The sequence below is a fragment of the Oncorhynchus kisutch genome, linkage group LG1, assembly GCF_002021735.2.
Source record: "Oncorhynchus kisutch isolate 150728-3 linkage group LG1, Okis_V2, whole genome shotgun sequence".
Classification (NCBI taxonomy): domain Eukaryota; kingdom Metazoa; phylum Chordata; class Actinopteri; order Salmoniformes; family Salmonidae; genus Oncorhynchus; species Oncorhynchus kisutch.
This window is the reverse complement of record NC_034174.2, coordinates 20,617,525-20,623,524: the sequence shown is the minus strand read 5'-3', so window position 1 is coordinate 20,623,524 and position 6,000 is coordinate 20,617,525. Positions and strand designations below refer to the sequence as shown.

Here is a 6,000-nt window from a genome sequence, read left to right as displayed (position 1 = left end):
AGTAATATTTAACATCCATATATAGCCAGCTATGTAAACTTTAACATTGATTTATCCTGCAATAGATTTCGTCGAACTGGTAACACACATTTTTTTATTCTTCTAATGGCTCATAAGGAGATAGTAATCTACAAGTAACTGAATGGGTAATACAAAAGTGACGTTACCGATTACAATTTTGGACAGGTAACTAACTAGTAACTGTAAAGGGTTATATTTAGAAAGCAACCTACCCTACCCTGAATGTACGACTCCCATTAGATTTAAATCAGATGAACTCGTTCTAATTCGCTCCACTATGCCCCCCACTCACGCGTGTTCCATCCTCTTGTGCATACTTTAATTCCGCCTCTCATTCCCTCCCGAGCTGAACTCGACGCGCGAGGCACAACCGATGGTACACAGGAGCGCTGGAATTTCCCTAGAAAAAAGTACTAAGTAGAAATAGCGTCATATTTGCAGTTACACCCTAATGTGAACAGTCGAGTGGAAAAAGTCACGGGATTCTACGTTTGAGAAATTTGCTGATAAGGTAAATTCACCCATTTCGAGTTGTCTATCAGGGAGTTGAGCTCACTAATGAATTTTCTCTGTTCCCCACTGAAATATTTTGTAAAGCTGATTACTACTTTTGGGTGCATAATGTGTTTATTTGGGAATCGTAGCCTATTCTTTATCCGAAAATCACTTTTTTTCAAACACATGTTAATTATATTGAATGGCCTATGAAATCTAACTAGGTTAATAGTGCTGTTATTTCATGTTTATAGCCTAATACTTCCGATTTTTGCTGATAAAGTGAAGGAGAACGATGCACAGGAATTTACGCATTATGATAGACTAGACTGCTCGAAACTGTTTGCTGTCAAATTTATATTTACCATGCTCGCCTATTGTAAACGACGCGCACGGCACTGTGTTTGAACAGCCTAGTGAAGCACATCGTGAAGTAGCCTATACTTTTGTAAATCTGAGTGCTACAATTTCGTCAATATCTCTGTTGCAAAAAGTTATATAGCCTAATAAACAGCATCGCACCTTACCCCTGAGTCCAGGTTGAGATGTTCTGTCTCTAGGCTCCTTACTTCACTCCGTTTTATATTTAATAGCCAAATGCAGGCAGATGAGAAAAATGTCATATGAATGCAGAATAACCAGTGGCATGTTCAGATGTAGGCTATCAACTTTTTGGCACACCGTCCAACAACATCACAACTCACTCTACCAAATCAAAACCAATCTCTTAAATGCTATAAGATCTAAATTCTCACTCAACAAACATCCCATTTTATTCAGGAAACCTGTTAGATGTAAAAACCGGCACACTCCAATTAGTATGAAATATTATGTTTTGTATTGTTTTTATTACGGTGTGGACGTCCCTCATCAGTTTGTATGATATGTTTCGAATTGCAATTTCTTACAATGTTACGAATTTGCGAACCATATACAGTGGGTTAAAAAAAAGTATTTAGTCAGCCACCAATTGTGCAAATTCTCCCACTTAAAAAGATGAAAGAGTTCTGTAATTTTCATCATAGGTACACTTCAACTATGACAGACAAAATGAGATTTTTTTTTCTCCAGAAAATCACATTGTAGGATTTTAAATGAATTTATTTGGAAATTATGGTGGAAAATAAGTATTTGGTCACCTACAAACAAGCAAGATTTCTGGCTCTAACTTCTTCTTTAAGAGGCTCCTCTGTCCTCCACCTCGTTACCTGTATTAATGGCACCTGTTTGAACTTGTTATCAGTATAAAAGACACCTGTCCACAACCTCAAACAGTCACACTCCAAAATCCACTATGGCCAAGACCAAAGAGCTGTCAAAGGACACCAGAAACAAAATTGTAGACCTGCACCAGGCTGGGAAGACTGGATCTGCAATAGGTAAGCAGCTTGGTTTGAATAAATCAACTGTGGGAGCAATTATTAGGAATTGGAAGACATACAAGACCACTGATAATCTCCCTCGATCTGGGGCTCCATGAAAGATCTCACCCCGTGGGGTCAAAATGATCACAAGAACGGTGAGCAAAAATCCCAGAACCACACGGGGGGACCTAGTGAATGACCTGCAGAGAGCTGGGACCAAAGTAACAAAGCCTACCATCAGTAACACACTACGCCGCCAGGGACTCAAATCCTGCAGTGCCAGACGTGTCCCCCTGCTTAAGCCACTACATGTCCAGGCCCGTCTGAAGTTTGCTAGAGAGCATTTGGATGATCCAGAAGAAGATTGGGAGAATGTCATATGGTCAGATGAAACCAAAATATAACTTTTTTGTAAAAACTCAACTCGTCGTGTTTGGAGGACAAAGAATGCGGAGTTGCATCCAAAGAACACCATACCTACTGTGAAGCATGGGGGTGGAAACATCATGCTTTGGGGATGTTTTTCTGCAAAGGGACCAGGACGGCTGATTTGTGTAAAGGAAAGAATGAATGGGGCCATGTATTGTGAGATTTTGAGTGAAAACCTCCTTCCATCAGCAAGGGCATTGAAGATGAAACGTGGCTGGGTCTTTCAGCATGACTATGATCCCAAACACACCGCCCGGGCAACGAAGGAGTGGCTTCGTAAGAAGCATTTCAAGGTCATGGAGTGGCCTAACCAGTCTCCAGATCTCAACCCCATAGAAAATCTTTGGAGGGAGTTGAAAGTCTGTGTTGCCCAGCAACAGCCCCAAAACATCACTGCTCTAGAGGAGATCTGCATGGAGGAATGGGCCAAAAAACCAGAAACGGTGTGTGAAAACCTTGTGAAGACTTACAGAAAACGTTTGACCTCTGTCATTGCCAACAAAGGGTATATAACAAAGTATTGAGATAATCTTTTGTTATTGACGAAATACTTTACTTTAAAATTACAGGCCTCTCTCATCTTTTTAAATGGGAGAACTTGCACAATTGGTGGCTGACTAAATACTTTTTTGCCCCACACATTTATGCCATGGCAGATTAGTTTTAGAATGACTCCTACAATCAGTCATGCTATTCATTTTCAATACTTGTATTGTGTAATGCTTGACTATTTCTGGCCACACATTCCAGTTGATATAGTACTATATCAGTCATGCAACTTATTATTTTTCATGTAATTAATGAGACTTGCAATAGCAAATGTCCCATTCTAAATCTTTGTCATATTTCTGACTTGTTATTATTTAACAGCCTGCTCCTTTTACACCATTTAAGCAAAAAAATGTAATTCACACTTTAAAATGTACAGACCTGTCTGGAATAGTGTGCTTACACAACTTTTTGATATATTTTAATACTTTTTAAACTATTAAGCTTTTTGTGCTTTTTTGTCCGTCTTCATTCACTTTAATGTGACTTTTTTAAACATTCTACTGCTCCACATTATTAAAACGTCACATGACTTCCAACATTCCATTCACTATGAACAATGCAACTTTTGACACAAACCAGCTACTTTGACCACTTTCCAAACAAGTTAGACAAACAGTTATTTCATATGAAATCTTATGCTACTTCTCTGCAATTCAAATATGAAATCAGAATCAAAATATATATTTCCATTCTTACAAATATAGCTGTTTTAGTAACAGCATAAAATAAACATCTCCAATTACAAAAAAAAAATGAAATTCTGTCCACTTTCCCAAGAAGTTAGACAAAAAGTTAGCGCGTATAAAATCTTCTTCTACTCTGCTATTCACTTTCCCAACAACAAGTTAGTGTTTGAAATCTTAGTATATTTTTCTGCTATTACAATCTGAAATTGGTTCAGAAATATCTTCTAAGGTTAGATGAAGTCTTCCTCTTCTTCTCTGCGTCTCAAATCTGAAATAAGAATATAAATAACTTCTACCAATCAAGTGGTTCAACTACCACAACAATTATTTTAAACAGGTAAATCAAGTCCCAGAATTTGGGGATTTAGAGACATAGTCTCTAATTAGAGATCTAGTCTCTAATCCAAAATCAATATAGTTATGGACTGTCATACATTAACACATTTTCTTTTTCATTTATTTATTTGGAGAGATTCCCATAACCACTATGACGTTCTACATTATCATATTCTTAGACACAAGTTAATATGTATGACAAATTCAATAATCAACCCATGACAATTAGCCTCCAAATCTATTGCTACAACCCTGTGAGGTAGCTAACAGGGATGTGAGATCATAAACTAGCTATTTTTTATTGCAGCTGGTGAAGCACAATGACGTTACACATTAAGACCATGCTCATTGAAATTAAATGACGCTGGGCACAAGGGCTGCGGCTGCCAGTAACTGGAAGGACACACACACACACAACTCTGAAATCCCCTGGTTGAAATTATCTCAGTTGCCTATATACCGATTTTTGTTTTGTCTGGAGTTTTACACATGAAATAGAATGCACTGTGAATACATTTCTGCACTATACGGTCATTCCTCCATATAAGTCTCTAAGGAGTAGACTGTGGGGGCTTTTAAGATGGAGCATCGGCATGTAGCCTAGATAGTGTTTAGCAGCATGGGATACGTGCCTCATGAGTAACCAGAAGGGGTCCAGCTCTAGACCCCAGGTGGCCTCTGAACAGCAGCCGCTGCTGTAAACAGGAACAGGAACAGACTAGCACATTACTTCACAGTTTGTACACAATTAGATCTCCAGGGAACATGGCTGGGTAATTTGGCAGTAAAGGAATTACGCTGAGACTCAGACTTTTCACTTTAAAATGTATGCCAAACAAAAAACATTGATTTAAAAGTTTAACTAACCATACAACTCTATGCACAACACAGGAGGTTGCTGGCACCTTAATTGGGGAGGACTGGCTTGTGGTAATGACTGGAGCGGAATTCATGGAATGATATCAAATAAATCAAACATATGGTTTCCAGTGTTTGATGCCATTCCATTTACACCTTTCCAGCCATTATTATTAGCTGTCCTCCCCTCAGCAGCCTCCTGTGATGCACAATGACTACTTTGAACAATTTACATGGAATTGCCCGGCTCTCAGTTATTAAGATTGGGTCTCCCCACGCCTCTGTATGACTTGTTTGTGTGTGCGCTTTTGTCCAAAGTCTATGTGCATGTTTGAGAGATGTGAACATAAACAGTTACTAAAGCAATGTTGGCTCTAAAAAGTTATGATGCGATTGTCCTTGTAATATATTAGCACACTGAGGCAGGGATATGGGTAAAAGAACAATGTTCATGTGATGTCATGGGTCAAGTGCAAGTACAGATGATCACATGCAGTAGGTATTTACACTCCAGGTAAGTACATGTACATACAGTACATGACATCTCCCTTTCTTTACATAATTTTTTTTCAAAACAATGTTATCTTTCAACTCAGTGTTTCACAGTGCAAACAATAAACATAGCTTTTTTCTTCATAACATAGATATCCCAATTGTCATGTTATTATTAATGTTTTTAAAATACTTTTTTCTCAATAGTTTGTTTGAACTATAAACACTGACATCATTTTCAGTATAGTCTTTCTGTGCTGGTAATGTTTTGGCATTCTGATAGGTCTTCTATAACAAGTTGCATTCACTGTTGTGTCAGTGTTTACATTGTTGGTTTCTATTGTTTGCTTTGGTGTTGTTGGTGTTGGAGAACACACAGGTGAGTAGTTTTCTGGCTGACACTTGTTTCAGGTTCTCTTTCCATCGGATAAGGTACATCCATTATGGTTTCTCTCTGTGTGTGTTATTTCATGTGTTTTTAACTGGTGTCTCGGGTTCCTTCTGTAGATTCTCTCGTTTGGTGTTTGTACTATGTATGAACTTGGCTGGTCATGTATTCCAAGTACAGTTGCTGACTGCCATTTGTTATCTTGTCTGATCCTGACTGGTTCTCCTTCCTTCATGACCGAAAGCTTACATGTGCCTTGGTTAAAGTAGTGTTTTTGTCTCTGTTGTCTGCTTGTTGTGTAGGTCAGGGTGGCAGAGTGGCCTAGTGGTTAGAGTTTTGGACTAGTAACCGAAAGGTTGCAAGATCAAATCCCTAAGCT

General features: G+C 38.5%; 1 protein-coding gene across 1 annotated transcript in view; it reads left to right on the top strand.

Annotated features, from left to right (window-relative positions):
• Positions 1–307: 307 nt before the first annotated feature.
• The window catches only part of LOC109908919 (caM kinase-like vesicle-associated protein), a 95,414-nt gene continuing 89,721 nt past the window's right edge, over positions 308–6,000 (top strand). Inside the window, exon 1 of the mRNA XM_020507750.2 lies at positions 308–532. The gene's annotated coding sequence lies outside the window, so the exon portion shown is untranslated. The remainder of the gene's footprint in view (positions 533–6,000) is intronic.